A 24752-nucleotide genomic window follows, 5' to 3' on the forward strand; every position below is an offset into this window, starting at 1 on the left:
TTGTATTAATGGTTGTATTAATGTGCGGTAATTACATTTTACTTTAAGTTAGAAAACATAGAAATTCTGTGAAAAAACAAAAGTTTACAGGGTCGTTGCAGTTGTGCTGCCATTTTACCCACTCAAAACCATAGAAATTAAGCAGTTATAGTTATACTTCTAGGTATACTTATCTGAAGAAACTATAACTTGTGCCATTAAGTAACTTTAGGCCACAAGTTATAGTTTCTTTTCATAAGTATATCTATAAGTATACATCTAACTGCTGACTTTCAACCTGTTCCTGTAACCGTTGCTTATTTCAGAGAAGAAAAATATATATATATAAAACAAAACCCTTTCAGGCATAAAGTGACACATAAATTATACAAAAAAGAAGCAGAGAACTCTGGGTAGTTCTCAAGTTTAGGTGGAAAGCAGCTCCTGTATAGAGCACTCTCAACACCAGGCATGGACAGCACTGTGCTAATCCTATGGGCTGCTTTCCACCTAAACTACCCAGAGTTCTCTGCTTCGAGGTCAACTGCTCTAGCCGTTAGGCCTCATCCCGAGTTGCCCAAGGGCACCAAAGAAACTCCTCCCATGCATCCATTTAGTTTGGTCCTATGGCATGGTATTTATATATCTTCTGTTTCTTGTCCGGTGTGATTGTACCTCTTATGATGTGAACAATAAAAATCTACATAAAGACTCTTTTTATGCAAAACGAACATGTTTTAAAAAAAGTTTCTCGCTGGCAGACATCTGATCATCTGCTCTGTGCTGCCTGCAGAGACTATAACATGACTGTAAGTATTATAAAGTAACTTTATTGCATGCTTTATTTTATAAGCAATGCATGGAGCCCAGGAATTAACCCTTTCGTTTTAATAATTGCATCCCATATTCCTGTGTATATTCTGTTGTTCTTTATGTGCAACACCCAAGCAAATTAGAGGTGTCCTTTGATGTTTTCAAAAGTAACCAAACCCCGATTTCATTTCAAAACACCAATGAAGCTGCTTTCTTGTTCTTAACTAATCATGTGTAATTTTGACTTTATGGGGCGTCCTGTCATGAGCAGGAACAAACCATTCAGCACATTTCGGACATTTACATGTGCTATAAAAACATCCCTTCTCGGGAACTCAATTACCCGTCTCTGGTACCATCTGCATGGATAGATTCCGAATGGCTCATTTGAAAATTCATTTTTATTGTAGCAATGCAAATCTGCCACGCTACAAGTAGCACAAGGATCATATTTTACAATAATGACTATTTTGTGAAGTGTGTTTTTTTCTCTGTTTCTCTGCAAGTGTTCAGCTGATGTTGAGTACCTGATAATTTTACACCAAATGAATTGGTTGAACTAATCGAATGGATGTTTTATAGTGCCAGTGTCATCACAAAACTTAACATACATGGAGGCCAATCAGTCCAGGATCTACCGAGTAAGGGATTTTTTAAAAATCTTGTTATTTCACTGCAACACGCGTTTTCTCAGGGGGGTCGCTACCATTGGTGTAGCAGGCGCAGTGGCACCAGGGCTTAGTGATCTGAGGGTCCAGTTAAACACAGATAATTAATGTATCTTACTGGCTCAAAAGCAGTCAAAGGGGCCATTTTCTTTCCGTGCACCAGGGCCAATGCCATCTTTGCTACATGTGTTTTGCTTATTCTAAAATACATACAAAAAACTAGACAAGTGAAAGAAGAACCTAAGCATGAGAGAGACAAGTAAAATTCACACCAGGTCCCAGATTACATATAGGGTGACTAGTATCGGGGGCAACCTTAACTCAGTGCACCCCTCTGCAGACAGGACAGTGTGTCTGATTATACTTAACTCCTTGGATGCTGATGACGGAACCGCTCCGTCATCAGCTGCGGGTGCACTGTGCTGATGACGGAGCGGTTCCGTCATGGCCCGCTCGGAACGCCTGCGCGGCGCGATTTCTCCGCCTGCGCTGGACGTTCCATTGAGCGGGGCGGGCCATGACGGAACCGCTCCGTCATGAGCACAGCTCAACCGAGGCTGGTGACGGAGCGGTTCCGTCACCAGCAAGCGGGCGCCCCGCCCCCTTAGCACTGCGGCGGAATAGCCGCCGCAGTGAAGGGGTTAAAAAAGTGCTGTTCTCAGCGCAGACGCGCAATGTCACACTTCACACCTGCGCAGAGGAGCGCAATTAGGGGAAGATTTAGGGCAACTAGAAACTGCAACTCTGTGTTTAACTGGGGGCAGACTAGCCTCTGTTTGAGGTGTGGGAAAGGCCGCACCTTGCAGACAGAGACAGTGCATTATTTTACCCCCCTGCAGGGGTCCAGCTTTGGGGGGGGGGGGCTCTGATCCCTTTAATCTGTCTGTAGGAGTGTCCTCGTGGGTTTGCTGACTTTGTGCCACCTGGACGTGGCGCACAGTGAAAGGACTTCCCAGTGGCTTCTTTGATTCTGTGTCCCCGACTGTAATACAGAATGATTGCCAAGGCATACTGTTCCCTCAATTGTATGGGGTTACCCCCTCATGCACATGAGGAAATGCCCCGTTGAGATACAGCCACAGCAAACTATGTGTCAGTGAGATTCATATAAGAGAAGGGGCCATACTACCCTCGCAATCCCATCTATAATAATAAACTACCAGTTTGTCAGTGTTATCTTCAAAGGGATGTATGTCGTTACTACGCATGCTTTTACAACGCATGCCTTTACCACGCAGGTTTTACAACGCAAGTCGTTACAAGGACTTGCGTTGGGGAGCGCTGGATAGTGAATGGTTTAATTTACTATTCCAACTCCAGTCCCCGTGGATAGTAGGGAAGCTTGTGAATAGTAAATTAAACTATTCCATATCCTACTGCGCCCCCCAGCGCAAGTCGTTGTAACGGCTTGCGTTGTAAAAGTTGCGTGGTAAAGGTACTGCGTGGTAAAAGTTGCATTGTAAACGCTGTTCCCCTCTTCAAAGAATGTCCCCTGATTTGCATGATGTTGTAGCCCCATGCAAAGGAAGGGCTCACTGTGCCTCTGCCCCCTCGCCATATTATGGACACAGGAGCACAGGCAAACAGGCCCTTGGGAGGCGCATTGACAGTGCATCACAAAAAGGTCAGTGTGCCTCCTTAAACCGGCCCTTATGAGGGACCAAAGGGGGTCCCATGGATACCCAGACATCCCCTTGCAGGCATTTGCAGTCACTTACTGCACCTGCCTGTTATGGGCTCTCTCTCCCTTGTTAAACAGGTGGCGGCATTCCACTTGCGGTGTCAAATACAGAGCAGCATGTAAACAGCCGCTCTGTATTTCACTGAATGCACTTCCCCCAGCGCAGCATAGTTTTGTGGCTGCCCTGAGTGCAATGCATGAATTGTAATGTTTAAAGGTGTGCCATGGTGCAAACAAGGACAGTGCACCCTATCTTCAATACGGGCCTATGCTAAGGACCTCGTTTATGCGCAAAATATCCAAAATGTTAAAAATAACCCACGCCATTAAAGTGCTTTCAACAGGGGTTGTGTCCTGCACACAATGAAATGAGGACTCATCTCTTGTGATTAATAAACCATCCAGAACACTCAGCCAGTTTCCCTTTGAGCTGAGAGAGAGAAATAGAAGCAGAGACTAGTCACAAAGTGCTACGGCAGACTTTAACATGCTGATATGTAGCGACAAATACAATAGGCCCTGTTTCTGCATTGTTAGGAATGGAATTAATCTCCCTTTCGCTCTCTTACTACTGTTTTGTTCCTATTAAAGCTCATCAGAGACTTCTGTCATTTTTCCGATCAGCGTTGATAGCAAGCTCTGCTAGAAAATCAGACATTTGAGTTGAGCAGACTGAGAGCTCTAATAAGAGCGAAACACAGGTGTCCGGAACTGCGTTTATTCATTCCAGGTTGGCTTGGATAGCATTTTACTAACCCACTGCTGCAATACAGTGCTTGGAACGGTAAATGCTCTGTCACTTTTCTAGCTTGGTGTGAGTGGCACTGTGCTAATCACGCGCTTAAAACACTCTGCTAGTGAAATAGGCATATGAGGTGACCTGATTTAAAGCGTCAGTTGCGTTGCAAAATGCTCCATTATAAAGGAAGTTCTCTTCCTCTAAAACTTGGGAACTATCCATTTATCCCTACTTCTTCTTTGCATAATTTATAAAGCACGTTAAGCCTGGAAGGGCATTGTTTGTAGGTAGGTAGGTAGGTAGATAGATAGATAGATCGATAGATAGATAGATAGATAGATAGATAGATAGATAGATAGATAGATAGATTTTATTTTATGTTGGGATTTTATGTTTTTTTTACGAGTTGGAGGAAGCTCCTGAATTACCGATTATGAAACAAACTAGAAAAGAAAAGAAAAGTTGAAATTATGGTTAGCTCTATAAACTTTAGCTGGTACATTTGCCATACAAACCATAGCTCATACACCAAATGCAATGATCATGACAACAGCCTTGATGTAACAGGTAACTACCCAAATGATATAACTAATACCATTAGTGACATTACATATTACATTACCAGTAGAAATTAATAATTACATGTGAGGGATACGGTATGATCTCCTTGTTTGTGTATGTGTTGAAATTTAAATATATGATATGATGTCATAAGCTTTACACTTGTGGTATTCCACTTACATCTTAACCTACAATTATATAATCATCCAAATATTGTGCCTACAAAAATATAATGGGTAAAAATATTGAAGGTAAGTATATTTTTAAAGATGAAATAATTTTTACTTTTTAATTATGTTGTATTATTTTATCACTTATGTTTAAATACTTTGGCCTAATACGGTATGAAGTCAATGGGGAATATATATAAAACTTTCCCATTTCCTGAGGTGTCTGCCTTGGGTGCATCGTAGCACCCCTTGTTTTTAGGTCTCGTAGCGAAAACAGCGCGTAAGCGCTGTGTCTCGCCAGATATCTTTTGTTGCTGACTGTGCTTCCCAGGAGACAGTACCGGCCGCGCGCATTTCCTGTTGAAGGAGGCGATCTCAGCGGGCCACGCGCTCGCGAACGCGCTCAGCTGCTGTCTCCTGGGAAGCTCCAAACACGCATGCGCATACACGCAGACACACACACACGCATACACAGAGACACACACGCATACACAGGCACACCCCCCCCTCGCCGCCGCACCTACACACACTAGCGCACCTACACGCACACACAGAGACCCCCCACACACACACCAGCGCACACAGACACATGCGCGTACACCCCTCCCCTCCCATCCCCTCCCACTCACCGGGCTGTTGCTGGGGATCGGGCTCCTCTTGATGGGGTGGGTCTATTGATAGTACACCGGCTCTCCCTGCATCACCTCCGGAAAACGGGACTCCCAGCTTCCGCTCCTCTTGATGGGGTGGGTCTATTGATAGTACACCGGCTCTCCCTGCATCACTTCCGGAAAACGGGACTCCCAGCTTCCCAGCATGCACCGCGAGCAGGGCTCCCCTGGCGCCGCCTACGTCCTGGCTGAGGGAGAGATCAGCAGGCCTGCCTGAGGGGGAGGAGTTTTTGTTTCTGCCCTACTGCGGTTTAAATCATACTTGGAAACAAGAAAAGGCTTTTCCAATCTTTATTTAAAATACGAACATCTCTAGTCAGGAGAGGTCCGACTGCTGGGCAATGGTGCTTTAAAAGTAGAATCGGGCTTGCCAAGTCTACGGATGCTGCTGGGAAAGAGCGAACTGTGAACCTCATACACAGCCCAACGAGGCTGCAAATGTGCCTCCTTCTACCTCTCATGCACGTGCTGGCGTCTGACAGCAGGGAATAGGCTGCTGTGGTGATTCCCACATGGCTGAAACTCGCCGTCATACTTTTAAAGGGGGAGGCAAGTTGTGCCCCCATGCGATGGCCTAGTATGTTGTTCATTTATACCCTCTTGGCAAGCTGTGTTATTCCCAATGTGCAATACACACCTGTTAAGAATGACCTGTGTCGTCCTGCGTGATCCGGCGTGGCAGGGCTGGTCTCTGTTCTCTTCCAATGCTTGGTGTTTACCTGGAATTACTATGTTGTGTTTACAAATGTTCCCCTTGAAAATATGACGGATCTGTGATCTCCCTGCACATGCTTACCCTGCAGATGACTGTCTCCTCCCTTTCTTGACTGCGTGCAAGGGCTTCTCAGCATGTCTCATGCAGGATCGTCAAGGTGCTCCTTCCTGCACATACTCTCTTAGTTTGGCCACCTACATGTTCACGCTGTTTGCGTTTCCCATCCCACATGTCTGCGAGAGTTGTCTGTACATTTTAATTGTGCGCGTACTGCGTGGGTTGTGACGCGCTATTTATACATTGTGCTTGCTTTGATGTTGTTGCATGTGTTAGTTTTTAGCTGCGTAAGAATTCTTTTGGCGATGCCATGGACTTTATAATCCTAGTTCTTATCTGTTTTTATGATTGTAGCAAATGTCTGAATGAATTGACTTACATTTATCATCCTGGCTTAACCTATTTTATCTTAACTGCAATGGTTTTAATTAACTGCGCAAATACAGATTTTCATCCAGCTACAGTGTGCTTCTTCTGATCTCCATCCTTTTGCTAGATGTTACTTTGGCCCGTCAGTTACATGCTGTCTGTGCATACCCACACACACATACACACCCGTGCCACCCTCACTCTTCTCCTGCACAGCTTCCTTCACTTTACCACTACCTTTACTTTAGCTTGATCTGGTCACTCCTCCACCTGTGTCTGCTCCATATCCGCCCTCCACCTATTTGCCTACGTTCCTCACCCTGTACTCTCTCTACTCCATGCGCACCCCCGCTCCACCTGAGTCTACTCACCAGCACATTTGTCTACTTCACCCGTATAGCTGCTCCACCCAAACAACCCCTTCCACCCGTAACTTCCCACTTCTCAACGTCTGCCCTAGCCTCTACTCTGGCTCTCCCCCTAATTGACCTGTTCCCACCCACCGGCACTCTCCCCTACTCCTGCACACTCTACCGCTCTATCACTCCACCTGCACACTGCACCCCCCTTCTCTCCACCTTCTTCCTTCTGCCTCCCAACAAGTGAATCCCCTCTACTCCACCTGTAACGCTGCTCCGGCTGAAGCCCCTCTTCTCCTCCACCTGCACCCTCCACCCCCACCTGTTCCCTTCTGCCACGAAACAGGCACACCCTCTACTCCACTTGGAACCCTCCTCCACCTGAAGCCCCTCATCTCTACCAGCTCCCCCTCCACTCCTACAGCACCAGTTACCCTCACCTTAGCTCTCCTCCCTCCACTGTTCTTCTCTCTCTTTGCCCATCTAGTTTCCCTCCTCTCCATCTGCACTACTGACGTAAATAATTAATTTACTCTCTTAATTTCTATGCAGGTAAGTACTTAATCAATAATAACTCAATCAGAATGAAGGAAAACAGAGTCCGTGGTGTAAGAGTTTCTAAGGGTTTTATTCCTCATAAAGGAATCAGGATATCATGTTCTGACCACCACACAGGGTGTCAGAAGGGATAGAGCGCTACATTTTATTAACAGTACATAGCTTATATACTTATTTCATTCCATAAGTAACAGTGCAAGAGGCGTAACAGCTGAGAGAAGACAAGATAACAATATACACGTGGCACATGTACGTAATCAGCGCAGCTGCATGACGTGTAACTGGAGGGGTGCAGGGGACTTGACATTTACACTGACGGAAAGAGACAGAAGTCTGGCATGTCAGATCAACTTGTGCTTCTATCATATCTGATATCTGATGTTTGGGAACTAAGCTATCTGGGCAGAAAGGTCTCTAGAGCAGAAGCTAGTCTATACTTGCTGTGAGTGCGTGTATAAGCGCCTGGGTGTCTGTATGAGAAGCGTGGGGCAAGGGGCCTTCCATGAAAGCATGGCAACGGAGGCTATGAATTACTTGCATAGAGACAGGTCGGCCCTTTAGCCCTGTAGCTGAGGAAGGATGTTTACTGAAGCTAGCAGGAAGGAATGTATTTTCGGGGAGGGAAACAGATAACTCGAAGGTTATAGTCAATCTTGGCAGGCAGCAGGCTGAGCTGAGCACGGAGGGCCGCGCTAGAAGTAAGTCAGAGTTCACGGATACGGGGGCTGCCTGAGCAGAGATTTCTCGGAGTCAGAAGCCAGAAAAGAGGCTCGGTGGCAGAGATTCAGGGCCTACTTCAGCCAGGGCTGAAAAACGTAGGAGTACACTACAAAAAGACGTTGGCATAGCATACTTAGGAACGGACCATCCAACCCATTCATGGTGGGTCTGAAAGAGGACAAGTTGACGGTGGACGCAAATGTGTTTGCGTCTTCATAGCTGGTACAGGAGGGAAGTTACATGCACTTTAACTCGTACATGGAGTCGGTGGGGTACGCGCTAGGGAACATAACTTGACCATAAAATTTATATTACCTCACTACGATACTTTCTCTCCAGCTGCCTCCATTCGCCCTTACCCTCGGCCTCCCACTCAGCCCTCATCCCGCCTCGCTCTTCACCACCTCCCTCCAACCGCACATCACAGCTCTCTACCGGTGCACATCCGTACCCCCTCTCTTTATGTACATCACTCCACACCACCTACACACACAATCTCCTGTGATCTCCCTCTGGTCACACTTTCTTCACGTTATTACCTTTCTCCCCATCGAGGACCCCCCCACACACACACACGCGTACCTACCTGCCTCTCTGTCACCGCGCACTGTCAGTCTCCACATCGCTGGCTCCCTATCGCTTTACTTTCACTTATCAGGCACTAATTCATCTAAATTCTGATGGTGCACAATTGCTAATATATACTGTGTACTTTTTAGAAAAGAACAACATTATAAAAAAGTATATCATTTACAATACTAATAGCTCTAAACATTGTCACTGCGAGACCTATTGCATTGTAAATGATTGTTTTAATAATTTGTTAATGATATTGGTGGCCACCTTGAGGTTTGAATCTTGATTACCAGAGAATAGAAGTTGTACGAACCCCTATTTTATGTTACGCAGATGATGCAGTCTTTTTACTCTTACTGAACACTCTATGCAAGCACTAATCAAAGGTTTAACAAATTACTGTAAAATGAAGCAAGTTATAATCATTGTGTCCAAGACTAAAACAATGATCTTGAAGCCCACTGCCAACATAAAATGTACATTTGCATTTAACGACCATCCTCTGGAATGGGTGGCTCATTTGACTATCATAATGTTCACTTTGACAGCGAGATAAAATGGTCCCAGCATCGAGAGAAGCCCATTTTAATGCTAATATTATAAAGCTTCAGTGAGTTCTGTTGGAAAGTGCAATTTCTTTGTAAAACTATGACTATCATATCAAATGATTTTGAACAATTGTTCTCTGATTTAGAAGAGGCCCAGGCATTATTAAAGGAGATTTCGGCAGGGTCTAGTGCTTGAACACCGGCATACTTACAGATTCACCAATAGCAATATGAAGGGGGCTCTCCCCCTGGATACAAGCTGGGCTAGTTGGCCTTTGGAGTGGTCTTAAGGTATCGCTGGATATCTTGGGGCTGATAGCATCTTCAATGATGTACAGACAAAATAAACATCGAACATCGAATAGATTTTTTTCTTACCTTCAGATCCCTTCAGATACAAGAGGCTGGCATAGGTTGTAACCCTTTTTCAGATCATGCTTATGCTGGGGTAGAAATGGCGCTCGGGGAGGAAGTAGGGAGCAACCCAGGTGGCAGCTGGATCGTCTCCTTTAGCAAAATGAGGACTCGGTTAAAAGGTTTAGAGAGTGGATCCTGGAATCTTTCCAGATCAATGAGAATACGGCAGCCCCCTTCTCAGTATGGGGAGGGTTCAAGGTAGCAGCCCGCGGGCAGATAATAGCCTTTACGGCTGCCCCGTCCAATACACGGAGGGCTAAGATAGTTAAATAGCAAGCTGAGGTGGATCGGGAATACGCTCTCCAACTCCAGCTTCTCCCAAACCAATATGAGCAGGCAAGAACAGCGTTGAGGTACTTTTTTATTTTAGAAGAGGTTTGCAACTCCCAAATATTCCAACAAAGGGTCTATGAAGAAAGCCAGTTAATCAGCAAATTATTGGCAAATTCCACAAGGAAAAAGCAAGAATTAGCTACAATATCTAAAATTCTAGACCCCCGGACTGGTCGAGACGTAGTTAATGGCAGCTATATTTCACAGACTTTTGTTGATCACTTTCGCCATCTGTACTCTACTGAATATTTAGTGGAGGAGGAGCTAATCCAGGTGTATTTCATAAATATGAATGTTCCCAGACTCTCATATAATCGGATTAGTGAATTGGGGTCCGAACTGGATGCCACCGAAATTTTGGCAGCCATTAAAACAACAGCCGGGGCGAAAGCTTGTAGGCAAGACGGCTTCCCTATCGAGTTTTATAAAGTTTTTTCAAAGGAAATAATTATCCTCTTACAAAATCTGTTTAACTTTGTTAAAAAGGGTGGTACTGTTCCAACAGTTTTTAAAGAAGCAATAATAGTTTCCTTTGTTAAAAAAGATAAAAACCCAGTAGATGTGAATTTATACAGGCCCATTAACCTTTTGAATTCAGACTATAAAATCTTAATGAAGGTATGGGCAGAACATTTTTTATTTGCCACCCAAGAGATAATCCATAGAGATCAAATTGGCTTCATAGCAGGTAGATCAATGGCAGCTAATACTCAGTTTTTAATACATGCATTGGATTATTTGAATACAAACTCTATCCCGGCAAGTATAGACCCCGTGAATTGGAGAACCCTGTTTGTCACCCTTGGTCGGTTTGGGTTCTCTGCTCAGGTAATTAATATGCTACGCAATATCTACCAGGGGGCCACGGCTCAGGTCATAATAAATTCAAATTGTGCAGGAACCATGAGAATAAACCGCAGAACAAGACAGGGCTGCCCGCTTTTGCCATTACTATTTACTTTTTTTATAGTGCCTATGGTTTTAAAGATACAAAATAATGCTGCTATTAAACCACCGATCCCTGGCATGGCAAAGGCGGTGGCGATCGTTACGCCATCGTAATCACCTCCTTAATTTTCAATTCCAATCTGAAAGAAGCAAGCATGAAGTAAGATACTTAGATACAACTGTGACAACCTTGGAAGTCCAGTTTGAGACACAACTGCACCATAAACCCACTGCAGCCAAAAGCATATTAGAGGCACAGAGTTGCCATCAACCAAGACCTAAATGGGGCATTCAATTCAATTCAATTCAATGTTTCTTTATTCGGCATTTAAAAAGTACCACAAAAGTACATAAAGAAACTGTTAAAAAATCCTTATAATACAATTCATTAGCCCGTAGATAAACAATTGGCGAACAAGACATTAAGCACCGCCCTCTTGAGTTCCTTATCCTTACAGAGATCTTAATAAAATTCATTATACAAAACAGAGTGTAGGGATCATTAGCCTTTTGCAAAAACAGTAATGCTACCTTGGCGTGTTTAAACTTTGCTTTTTTTAAAATTCCCACTAGAAACTTGCGCCTGGGTAGCGTATAAAATGAGCGTAGCAATACAAAATTAAGGGTATCCTGCAGAGACCTATTGTCGCAGCCGCAGGTACCCTTCTGCTCAACCGTTAAAGTAAAACCTGGAGGATCAGCCAGTATATGGTGCAAAAGGTTGAGCCTAAAACGAGTCATATACAACCTGTCCTGTGCATTGTGTGTGAGGGCAAGATAGGGTTCCATACCTTCCTCTATTTTCAATAATCTGTAAGCACCAACTGTGGGTTTTCGTTCTTCTGTGGCAGCCCTACAAGCGGCTGCCTGTTTCCCAAATTTTTTTTTAACTCTCAGTTTGTCATGGGCGGTGATATTTTCCGGATTGGTAAAGAGATTCTTACAGCCGATGCCCTTGAATGTACCCTTTACATATTTTAACTTAGGGATACTCATTCCTTTATCCCTTTTCAGGCAATCTGTGATGATTTGTCTGGTTAGATCTGCCTCTGAATTAATCCAGATCTTCAGCCAGGCTATGAGAGGTCTGACCTTTATTTGGTCTTCAATATATGCCTCTCCGAACTCTTCGTGTATGATATGGGCAGGGATGCTTTGTGAGGTTTTAAGTACTTTTCTAAAATATTTATTTTCCTCTGCCTGTAGCTTTTGAATATTGGCAAAAACCCATACTTCTGACACATAAACCGATTTAGCGCAGCTGATCGATCTGTACAAGTTCATAACATGTTCAGGCGACCACCACCTTCCCAGCCTTCGGCCATAATCCATTATTGCCCCGGTTGAGGCCACCAATTTTGAACGGTGTTTTTCCACTAGGAGTTTGAAGCTTAACAACCCGTCAAATAACAAGCCTAGATAAGAGAAGGACTGAACCTGTCCTAGTTTACGGGTGCCTTTCTTGTAGGAGAACTTCCTGCAAGGTTTGACCCCTGTCAGCATAACATAAGATTGATCCAGGTTTTCAGATAGGTCTTGTGTATTCATAAAGCTGACAAACCCATCAATCAGCCTCTGGAGAACCTTAGGGGTGCGGGCTAACAGCACCGCATCATCCGCATAAAGCAGGACAGGGACCGAATGGGAACCTACTTGGGGGGAATCTACTCCGAGTTTACCTAATTCCCTGTCTAAGTTGTTAATGTAGAGGGAGAACAGAAAGGGAGCTAAAATACAACCCTGCCTGACCCCACTATTACATGGAAAGGGTGATGTTGTGCCTCCTTTTGAGTTGAAACGCACTGAGGCAGAGGTATTCCAATGCAGTGCTTTGAGTATGTTAACTAAGTCAGGTTCAACCCCTAGGCTCATAATCAGGGCCCATAGCTTCTCTCTGTTAACATGATCGAAAGCGGCAGAGAGATCCATGAGCCCCAAGCAAACTGCCTCGTTGCTGGCTATGGTATATTTGGCAACCAGAAGATAGAGGTTCAAACATTGATCCGTTGTTGACCTTCCCTCCCTGAACCCGTATTGTGTGTCAGTAATAATCTGATGAGTATCAGCCCATTCCGTGAGATGGTTGAGGACCACTCGACCCAACACTTTTGCTGTGACATCGATCAATGATATCGGGCGGTAAAATTGGGGATTGTCCCTATTCCCTTTTTTGAAAATTGGGTCTATTACTGCTGAGGACCAGGAGCGCGGCAGGCCTGTTTCGGCCGCTGTGTTTAAAACTCTCATCAGGATAGGGGCCCACAGCTCCACCTGACTTAGATAGAGATCAGGAGGTATGCCATCTGGGCCTGGCACTTTATTTTTGGATAAGCCTTGAATGGCCCCTACTACTTCTTTCAGGGTGAACTCGATCCTTACGACCCACCGGGAGCCCAGCCCATCGCCCTCGTTATTTTCGCCAGTGTGGTTGTACACATTTTTAAAAAGATTGTGCCATTGTTCTGGGAGAATTGTGTTACATATTTCTGGAGCCTTTACGTCCTGAAAACATGGTTTATTTATGATTTTCCAGAAATCTGTCAAATCCCTTCTGGCCGCTGCCTCCCTTAAGTCCTCCCAGTCTTGCAATTGGGGGCAATATTTCCTGCTTTTTAATGCCTTTTTATATGCAAGCCTACATTGGGCAACATGTAACTTATCCCAGGGTAAGGATTTCAGACTAGATTTCAGGTCTTTATGTGCCCGCGAGCAGTCTTTGTTGAACCATCTGGAGGTGGTATTTGTTGTCACATTCTTAGAGGTCTTTAGTAATCCATCGATGAGGTGCGCCATATCCTCAAATGCATTTACAACCGCGACACCCTCAATTGAAGAGTCGAGACACACCTTAAATGCGTCTCCGCCTTTCACCATTAAAGATTTATAAAAGGGGGCATTCTATATGGTGAACACTTGTGAGCTGGCAGAAACTGTAGATTAGATAGAGCCTTTGAGAAAGAACAAGAAGTGATTTTGTCAAGATTTAGTGGGGGGCATATGTAGGGAATTACCCCCAACTTGCCCCACTCAGAGTAAATCAGTAAGGACAAATTAACAAAACAATTAATATTACAAGTATTGCTGTCTTTTGGCACCCCTTTTGTTTTCCCTTTAAATTAACGATTTATCCCTGTAATTCCGAAAGGCCACTGATGACATTACGGTAATAAATTGCTTAAAGGTACCATCTCTTTTATCGTTCATTCATCCAATACATATTTTGCAAATATTTAGATTCCAAAATATGAACATCAAAATTCTTACTTGCATAAATATATCTCTAAAAAATATGAACTTTTATTTAATTTCTAAATGTACCAATTTCTCCAGCTGTAGCATATTTGGGGCAGGCCTGAGCGTAATTTTAATTACACTGGAGTAATTGTGATAATTTTGGTAGATCCATGTTACTGTTTGACACAGAATTACCAATATTAATGCGATTATGCCCATTTGCATAATTAAGAATAGTATTGGTGTTAAAATCCTACCACAAGATCACATTTACCGAGAGCAAGCAGCTATTTGAGCTGCTGTTTATGTTCGGTTGCATTTTGCGCTATTTCTAAGCGCAAAATGCATCCTTCCATCGATTTTGGATGCGAAGGTGCATGTTGCAGTAAGAAACTAGCTCTAAATGCCGTAAGTAAGTTGGAGGAAAATACTACCCCAAGTGCACATTTAGAGAGTACAAGCAGTTGCTCAAGCTCACTATTCATGGCCTGTTGTGTTTAGAGCTAGATCTTATCACAAAATGTATCCTCACATCCATTTTGGATGTGAGGGAGCATTTTATGTGCTACAAATATAGCGCTAATGCAGAATTACTTTTCTTGCATAATCCCGCTGAATTGTTATCTAACTACGCATATGCTAAACAGAATTGCACGAGTGCCACCTATCCCTAATTTGGCGTCAAGTGAGATTAGTTGTTGGTCAATATTTTCTGTTTATACACTACCTCATCTATGAAATTTCCATTTGCAAAAATTGGTTGGAAATTGCTCATCATGGGCCCGATTCACAGAACTAACTTAAGACAAAATCCTAAACTTACTACTTTTGGTATTCACAGAAGTTAGGATTTTGTCTTAAGTTTGTCTTCAGTCTGTCTTAAGACAAACTTAAGACAAAATCCTAACTTCTGTGAATACCAAAAGTAGTAAGTTTAGGATTTTGTCTTAAGTTAGTTCTATGAATCGGGCCCCAACATTTTTCGAATAGAAAGGAAATTTGTAAACCAACCAATGTACTAATAGGACGGGCCACAAGTAAGGTTATAAAGCGCGACACACTATGGTTGAATACCATCACAGGGCGGGTACCCTACTGGAGTCATCAGCCCTCAAATCTGTGATATGGAAACTTTTTTTTTAAATGCAGCCCATTTTACTTAAAGGAAACTGGTCTGCATTTAAAGATTTTCTTTTTTTTGTTTGTTTGAGAATTGGCAGTGGTCCCAATGGGAAGGAGACGCAAGGAGGTCCCCTTCTCATTTTCAATGGGGTTACCACCTCCTTTGAGGTGTCAGTAAAATGTCAATGTTTTGCTCCTGGATGTCAGTCGAAAAACATTGATAATTACCTTTTCGAATTGCTATTTGGAGGGTACACCCTAATCACGACCTATTACAAATAGTGACTCATTATGCATTTCTAAACCCATTTTGCGATCTGAAAACATTTTATGGCTTTATTGCAAGCGTTTAATGCTTAAAGAGATCTGTTTTGCAGTGGCAAACCCATTGATTTTACAAATCACTGGCTATGTGACTGCAAAATGGCTTTTTAGATCAGGCCCATATTTACGTGCTGTTTTACATATGGAGAATTACACTCATATGGAAATACAAGTTAAATGATTACAAGATGCAAGAGCACAATTGAAGAGCATGGGAAGGGGAAAATATTTATGGGGATAATCACACAAAAGCATTTATTAGTACTGGAAGTAGTACTCTTTTACGCACGACTGTATGAATTCCCCTTGAAACATTCAACTTAGTTTTAGTAAGAGTGCACAAAAGGAACAGTTCTTTTTTGGTAATAATTGTAGATGAATTATATTTGTTCTTCCCATTTTATAGGTTTTGTGGAAAATACACAGATATGTATGAGAATGTCGTAGAACACTACAGGAGTACTACATTACACTTTCCAAATTACCTTTGTGAAGGGGCCCCTATATATGGGAAAAGGGATGAGCTATTGCAAAATCTGTGGGGCAAGCAAGAGTTACTGTGCTCAACCGTGTGGGTTAAGGCCTTTTATTCCTGACGTCCTGGGATCCAACCTACTACAGGTCCTGAATAACAGGGCCAAATAGTACTCCACCCAACACATTACTCTCAGTGGGAAACAACACTTACAACGCAACTTTTACAACGCACTACCTTTTCAACGAAACTAATACAATGCAACATCCATTACAACGCATACCATTACAACGCAACCATTACAACGCATGCCACTACAACGCATACCACTACAACGCATGTCATTACAACGCAGTCATTACAACGCATACCATTACAACGCATACCTACACTATCCAACACTTACCCTACTTTTGCACCCCCTGGAGTTAGAATAGTAATTTTTACCCCTACACTATCCAATACTTACCCTACTGTTGCACCCCCTGGAGTTCGAATAATAATTTTTACCCCTACACTATCCAACACTTACCCTACTGCTGCACCTCCTGGAGTTAGAATAGTAATTTTACCCCTACACTATCCAATACTTACCATGCATGCAATGTAATGGTATGTGTTGTAATGGTATGCGTTGTAAATGTAGTATGTGTTGTAGTGGAATGCGTTGTAAAGGTAGTTTCAAAGAATTTGTTGTAATGGAATGCGTTGTAATGGATGTTGCGGTGTAAAAAATGTGTTGTAAAGGTATGCGTTGTAAAAGTATGCGTTGTAACGACATACATCCCTCTCAGTGGTAATGCAGGTCCAGCAGTCCATGGCTCTTCAGGGGCAGGTAAGTGAAACAAATACACAGGATAACTCCAACTACAAACAGTAACAACAATATAGTGAATGTGCAATCCAATGCTTTCTTTTATGAAAAAAGGAGAATTTTAATGTAACACACAAAGCATAATACGGGCACACGAAAATAACCTCCACCGCCTCCCAAGGTCATCCCGCTAGCGTAGTTCTGGGCAGAACAGTGAGTAACTCTGTCCATCTAGTAGGGTCTGCTATACCCCATTTGATACTAAATGCGACTCCCAGGTGCGACTCATGCTAGCCCTCACAAACAAAGTCTATGTTTGGCCTTTAAAGTTAAGTTAGTGGTTGCTAAGTTCATGCAAATCTTCAGCGGGCCTCATCATCTTGAACAGTCTTACCCAACACGAGGGCAGCTGGCAACTTGCAGGCAACTTCACAGGCTCTGGTGTCAACACACTGAACTTGCCTGCGACTTTCCCTAATGTTGCTTCAGCTTCCTCAGTCTCTAAACGACTGAGTAAATGTCAGACATCCACGCTCTAATCCTTTAGCGATTGGCAAGTGCTCCCAGCAGTTCCTCTGACAAATCGAGTAAGGCTAATGGACCTGGCTCCATGGTGCCCCCATACCAAACACAAGTGGGTCACCCACTTTTGCCCACATGCAGACGGCGGCCCTGCATTCACAGTGGCCCAACACTTCCCGGCACACAGTGGTGTCTACTTTGGCACACACCTGAGTGACAACCAACTTTCGCAGTGGTCCCCCTTCTTGGTAAACAGGTGGTGAAGGGTTAACCAATTTGGAGTACACACAGGTGATGGCCCAAACTTTCACGTTATCCCCTTGACACGAGGGTGACTGGATGTGAGAATCAGATAATTACTCAAACTTAAGCAATGGTGTCAACCGCCCCAAAAAGTCTCACACTTTGTTCACTGGGATCCACTCCACCAGATCCTTGCTGGGCCTCCCTCCCTCCAGGCCCACGCCTCTTCCTCACAGGACTCATTGGTCTTGGACGACAGGCACCTCTAGGTGCTCTCCTTCTCACAAGGCACTCTAGTCTTTACAGTCAGGCAGAAAACTGATGCTCTAGAAACAGAGCAAGTGGTCTTAACAGCCCTGGTTCCAGAAGCAAGAAGTCTTGGCTATCTTCTCTCTCCTGATGACGGCGCTCTTCAACAATGTTTGGACTCATGTTACTACCTTCGTAGCCAAAATTAAAGCACATATATGGTTTAGTGTCTGGCCTTCGAAATTTATGTTGAGGTGTCCACTTCTTTTAAGTATTCTCTTCTCTGCACTGCCCTATGTGAAAGGGACAGTCTGCCACAGCTAGAGTGGCTCCACTTCCGATTAACCCACAACACAGGCCAAGGGAGTTACCGGGGATCACACCTGGCTGCCAGCCACCACTTAAATATGCCCTATAAAGATTCAAAGGACCAAGATTTCCTCTGTATCAATATTCCCTGGTTCACAGTCCCACCTTACCAGTCCCAACATCTACCTAACTATAGTCCTAGGTCCCACTGACCATTAAGTCTTCCTGGAATCAAAGAGACCCTTAATGTGCACAAATGGGGCTGCAGTCCTTTCCTCTCTTGCAAACAAAACAGGTGATGGACCGAATGTGGATCAATGTCACACATTCAACCCAGTCAAAAGATCTGGGCCCAAATCCATCGTTTTTTTGCACTCCACACCACCCTGGGTTAGACAATGGCAATATGCAAATCAGCTCTGACCCTGTGCCCCATGGGAACAGTCCAGTCCGAACTACAAAAGCCATGTCCTTCCCAGAACGGAATCAAGCATCCGAGGACCGGACTGGTTTCGAGGTAACACCTCTCATCAGCCCGGCTAGCTTGACTCCATTGGTGTGGAGTGCCTGGGACCCACGTCTGAGCATCCCCAGCACACTTATGGCGGCAATTGCAAACAAAACAGGTGATGGACCGAATGTGGATCAATGTCACACATTCAACCCAGTCAAAAGATCTGGGCCCAAATCCATCGTTTTTTTGCACTCCACACCACCCTGGGTTAGACAATGGCGATATGCAAATCAGCTCTGACCCTGTGCCCCATGGGAACAGTCCAGTCCGAACTACAAAAGCCATGTCCTTCCCAGAACGGAATCAAGCATCCGAGGACCGGACCGGTTTCGAGGTAACACCTCTCATCAGCCCGGCTAGCTTGACTCCAGTGGTGTGGAGTGCCTGGGACCCATGTCTGAGCATCCCCAGCACACTTATGGCGGCAATTGCAAACAAAACAGGTGATGGACCGAATGTGGATCAATGTCACACATTCAACCCAGTCAAAAGATCTGGGCCCAAATCCATCGTTTTTTGCACTCCACACCACCCTGGGTTAGACAATGGCGATATGCAAATCAGCTCTGACCCTGTGCCCCATGGGAACAGTCCAGTCCGAACTACAAAAGCCATGTCCTTCCCAGAACGGAATCAAGCATCCGAGGACCGGACCGGTTTCGAGGTAACACCTCTCATCAGCCCGGCTAGCTTGACTCCAGTGGTGTGGAGTGCCTGGGACCTACGTCTGAGCATCCTCAGCACACTTATGGCGGCAATTGCAAACAAAACAGGTGATGGACCGAATGTGGATCAATGTCACACATTCAACCCAGTCAAAAGATCTGGGCCCAAATCCATCGTTTTTTTGCACTCCACACCACCCTGGGTTAGACAATGGCGATATGCAAATCAGCTCTGACCCTGTGCCCCATGGGAACAGTCCAGTCCGAACTACAAAAGCCATGTCCTTCCCAGAACGGAATCAAGCATCCGAGGACCGGACCGGTTTCGAGGTAACACCTCTCATCAGCCCGGCTAGCTTGACTCCAGTGGTGTGGAGTGCCTGGGACCCACGTCTGAGCATCCCCAGCACACTTATGGCGGCAATTGCAAACAAAACAGGTGATGGACCGAATGTGGATCAATGTCACACATTCAACCCAGTCAAAAGATCTGGGCCCAAATCCATCGTTTTTTTGCACTCCACACCACCCTGAGTTAGACAATGGCAATATGCAAATCGGCTCTGACCCTGTGCCCCATGGGAACAGTCCAGTCCGAACTACAAAAGCCATGTCCTTCCCAGAACGGAATCAAGCATCCGAGGACCGGACCGGTTTCGAGGTAACACCTCTCATCAGCCCGGCTAGCTTGACTCCAGTGGTGTGGAGTGCCTGGGACCCACGTCTGAGCATCCCCAGCACACTTATGGCGGCAATTGCAAACAAAACAGGTGATGGACCGAATGTGGATCAATGTCACACATTCAACCCAGTCAAAAGATCTGGGCCCAAATCCATCGTTTTTTTGCACTCCACACCACCCTGGGCTAGACAATGGCGATATGCAAATTAGCTCTGACCCTGTGCCCCATGGGAACAGTCCAGTCCGAACTACAAAAGCCATGTCCTTCCCAGAACGGAATCAAGCATCCGAGGACCGGACCGGTTTCGAGGTAACACCTCTCATCATCCCGGCTAGCTTGACTCCAGTGGTGTGGAGTGCCTGGGACCCACGTCTGAGCATCCCCAGCACACTTATGGCGGCAATTGCAAACAAAACAGGTGATGGACCGAATGTGGATCAATGTCACACATTCAACCCAGTCAAAAGATCTGGGCCCAAATCCATCGTTTTTTTGCACTCCACACCACCCTGGGCTAGACAATGGCGATATGCAAATCAGCTCTGACCCTGTGCCCCATGGGAACAGTCCAGTCCGAACTACAAAAGCCATGTCCTTCCCAGAACGGAATCAAGCATCCGAGGACCGGACCGGTTTCGAGGCAACACCTCTCATCAGCCCGGCTAGCTTGACTCCAGTGGTGTGGAGTGCCTGGGACCCACGTCTGAGCATCCCCAGCACACTTATGGCGGCAATTGCAAACAAAACAGGTGATGGACCGAATGTGGATCAATGTCACACATTCAACCCAGTCAAAAGATCTGGGCCCAAATCCATCGTTTTTTTTGCACTCCACACCACCCTGGGTTAGACAATGGCGATATGCAAATCAGCTCTGACCCTGTGCCCCATGGGAACAGTCCAGTCCGAACTACAAAAGCCATGTCCTTCCCAGAACGGAATCAAGCATCCGAGGACCGGACCGGTTTCGAGGTAACACCTCTCATCAGCCCGGCTAGCTTGACTCCAGTGGTGTGGAGTGCCTGGGACCCACATCTGAGCATCCCCGGCACACTTATGGCGGCAATTGCAAACAAAACAGGTGATGGACCGAATGTGGATCAATGTCACACATTCAACCCAGTAAAAAGATCTGGGCCCAAATCCATCGTTTTTTTGCACTCCACACCACCCTGGGTTAGACAATGGCAATATGCAAATCAGCTCGGACCCTGTGCCCCATGGGAACAGTCCAGTCCGAACTACAAAAGCCATGTCCTTCCCAGAACGGAATCAAGCATCCGAGGACCGGACCGGTTTCGAGGTAACACCTCTCATCAGCCCGGCTAGCTTGACTCCAGTGGTGTGGAGTGCCTGGGACCCACGTCTGAGCATCCCCAGCACACTTATGGCGGCAATTGCAAACAAAACAGGTGATGGACCGAATGTGGATCAATGTCACACATTCAACCCAGTCAAAAGATCTGGGCCCAAATCCATCGTTTTTTTGCACTCCACACTACCCTGGGTTAGACAATGGCGATATGCAAATCAGCTCTGACCCTGTGCCCCATGGCATCTCCAGATCCTGTGCTTCCAAAATGGAACCCACAGGCCTCTATGTTCTGTACCACACACAAGCACACCCATGCATCTCAGCAAGCACTGTCAGGTATCACACTCTGTCTGGCACTACACACAATCCATGCAGGCCAAGGGTGAGTTAAGTACCAAGCCACTAAACTTTACACAAGTGGGCCAGTAGGTTCCACTCAGTGACACAGGCTTGTTCACACTGAATAAAAACAGGTATGCTCCTGCTACTTAACGCCAGTTAAGGGTAAAAACTCTCTGTCATCATGATAGCAGCACTTGGTGCACCCATCTCGGTCTAACAAGACTGCATTACCATGAAAGAGGGCTAGGTCATGGCACAAACGCTTGCTCCTTGTTCACCCATTACTATAAACCATTACCAGGGATCCTAGGTAACTGGGGAACTCAGGGCAGAAGTGCATGTTTCTCACCATGCAGGGGATTTTTCCACCCCAAGTGGCTAAAGCAAAAACATGTATGGAGTTTGTGTTTGAAGCCTACATTTTTTGTAAAATGTTCTTTAACACTTGGTAAGGACTGATACATATGTTAATTGTTTAGATTTTGAACCCTGAAGATGGTGTTCTGGTATTGTCTGTATAGATGTTTGTTTGTATTCCACTGGCAAGGAAAGCCTAGGACTAGTAAGAGGATGCTACCTGGTCACCGCAGATACAGTCCCTTTTCAATGCAAGGTAATGTAGCTGTGGTAAGTGGGTCATGTGCTAAAGAGCAACAATAAGCAGCGTATATAAAATGCATCAACTTTTATTCCCATCATAGATAAACTATATATGAGGTAATTTGAAGCTGTAAGGCTCCAGGGAATGATTTCTACAGCTTCTTCATGTACCATGGGGCAATTAAACACACAAAACCGTCAGCTCTCCATTGTACATTAATATATGCAGACTGTAAACAACCAGACATTAAGTGGTAGCCTGCCCCTTTGCAAGCATTGATAAATGCCTCAGTATTGTAATTTGATTATTTGAAGTCTTTAAAAGATAACATGATTATTCATTGGTGAGATAATTTGCATACCGGAAATGGCTTCGACAGATTGTGTTTAACGATCGAGCAAGAGAGGGCCGTAATGCGAAAAGAGAGATTGCAATATTAGTGTTTACTTCACCACTCTTGAAATGCTGCAGTTGAAAACACTGAAGATGTGCTTAGATTGAAACATAAAAGGCAGGGATGGCCATTCTTTCTCGACATTGATTCACTGTAACATTTTTAATAAATTACAAATATCTGAGTTCTTCAGTTTTGTACCACTTAACACTTTCGGCCCGATTACGAGTTTGATGGTCCGTGTGAGAACTACTTGCCATATTATTACTATTTTAGTCATTGGGGGTGATTCTTTAACATTCCCATGGCGGTGCCTGTAAAATAGCCACTGCCATGGGAAAGTCAAAGTAAGTTCCAGCATGGCATGGACTGTGAAGTCCATGCCGTGCTGGAACTGGGGTTGCATGCACACAGAGGGGGAGACATTCATATCCACGCGAGCATTGCATCGCAATGCCTTTACATCGCGGGTATTACAATGACTTGCGCTGGATGCCGCTCTAACCTAAGAAATAGTATGATTTACTATTCCAACACCTTCCCTACTGTACGTAGACTGGTCCTGGAATAGTTAATCATACTATTACTAAGTCCAGCGCCCTCTAGCGCAAGTTGTTGAAATGACTTGCGTTATAAAAACTGCAATGTAATGTACCGCGAACATTTTAATTGCATTGTAACGTCATATATTCCACAGGAGCACAGAATGTGCCCCCCATGTGTGCTTCCATATGGGGTGAGGAAGATTCCTCACCACCACTGTTTTCATGGAGGTAAGACCTCCATGAAATCAGTGGCAGTGAGCAAAGTCGTAATGTGCTTGGTGGGACCGTGGCAGTCCCGCCAAGCATATTGATGCCTATTGACCGCCGCGCTCCCACCAAGGTCAGTTGTCCCAGGCGGCACGACCGGCATGGTCTTAATGTGGTGGCTCACTGTGAGTCTGGCGGTCCAAGGACAGCCAGACTTGTAATTTGGCCCTTTGTGTGTGAGTGAGCACGTTTGTGTGAGAATGTGTGTGTTCGTTTCTAACATGTGCTTGTTCGTGTCTTTGTGTATGTGCTGACGTACCCACGTTTTGTTAGAGTGCCCTTGTGTAGAGGCATTTGAGTGTGTTTACTTCCTTTTCTTATGTGTGTGTATGTGCATTTATATGTAATTGTTTAGGTATGATTTTATGCATATGTCCCTTTGTGAGCTTTTGTGTTAATGTCCGTGTTCCTGTATGTGTGCGTGCTTGTGTGTATATTGTAATTGAAATTGCATTTATATAGTGCTTCCTACCCCTGATGAGGTGTAAAAAAGGCCTTTTTCAGCAAATAGCATGCTACTCCAGAACCCAAAAGGGATTAGTGGTCGATTTGATTCGATTCAATGAACTTTATTTCGATTCAAAGATAGAATCATAAAAGTATAAACAAATTAAAAGGAACATTACACAAATAATTTTAAAAAGACCATACAATTATATTGACATCCATAAAACATATTATATGTCCAAATTAAATTTGCAATACATTTAGATAAAGGAGTCAGGGATATGAACAAAGATTATTGTAAAGTGCATGTGCAATCCATGTGGATACCAATCTATACACTGATCTACTAGATGTATATCGAAAAATAATCAATGGCGTCCAATAATGGTGATCAATATCGATTTCTGATAGTGAGCGCCAGTCTAATAAAGCTAAGCACAGCACTACATATGGCTGGAGTTGATAAGGACAATAAGTATTCATATCCCTCTTTATAATAACGAGATCTGAGAGTTGACAAGACAGGCGTAATAAACCGATTTCTTGGATCTTTATACAGGGTACAAAAAAGAATGAAATGCACAGTATTTTGTGAAACTTTGTTGTTACAGGGGCAAAGGGGTAGTCTCTCACACCACCCCACTTGCTTTGGAAAAGCAAAAAGAAAATGCAGTGTGTTAAGGCGAAACCTTGTCAAGTAAAAACGCCATTGGGCATGCATAATACATGATAGGTAAGGTTGCTGCTGCAGCCTTCCCCTATCATATACCGCATGCTCACTATTTCTTAACATGCCTAACCTGGT

This window comes from Lissotriton vulgaris, chromosome 1_1, assembly GCF_964263255.1.
Source record: "Lissotriton vulgaris chromosome 1_1, aLisVul1.2, whole genome shotgun sequence".
In the NCBI taxonomy this organism is placed as follows: Eukaryota; Metazoa; Chordata; class Amphibia; order Caudata; family Salamandridae; genus Lissotriton; species Lissotriton vulgaris.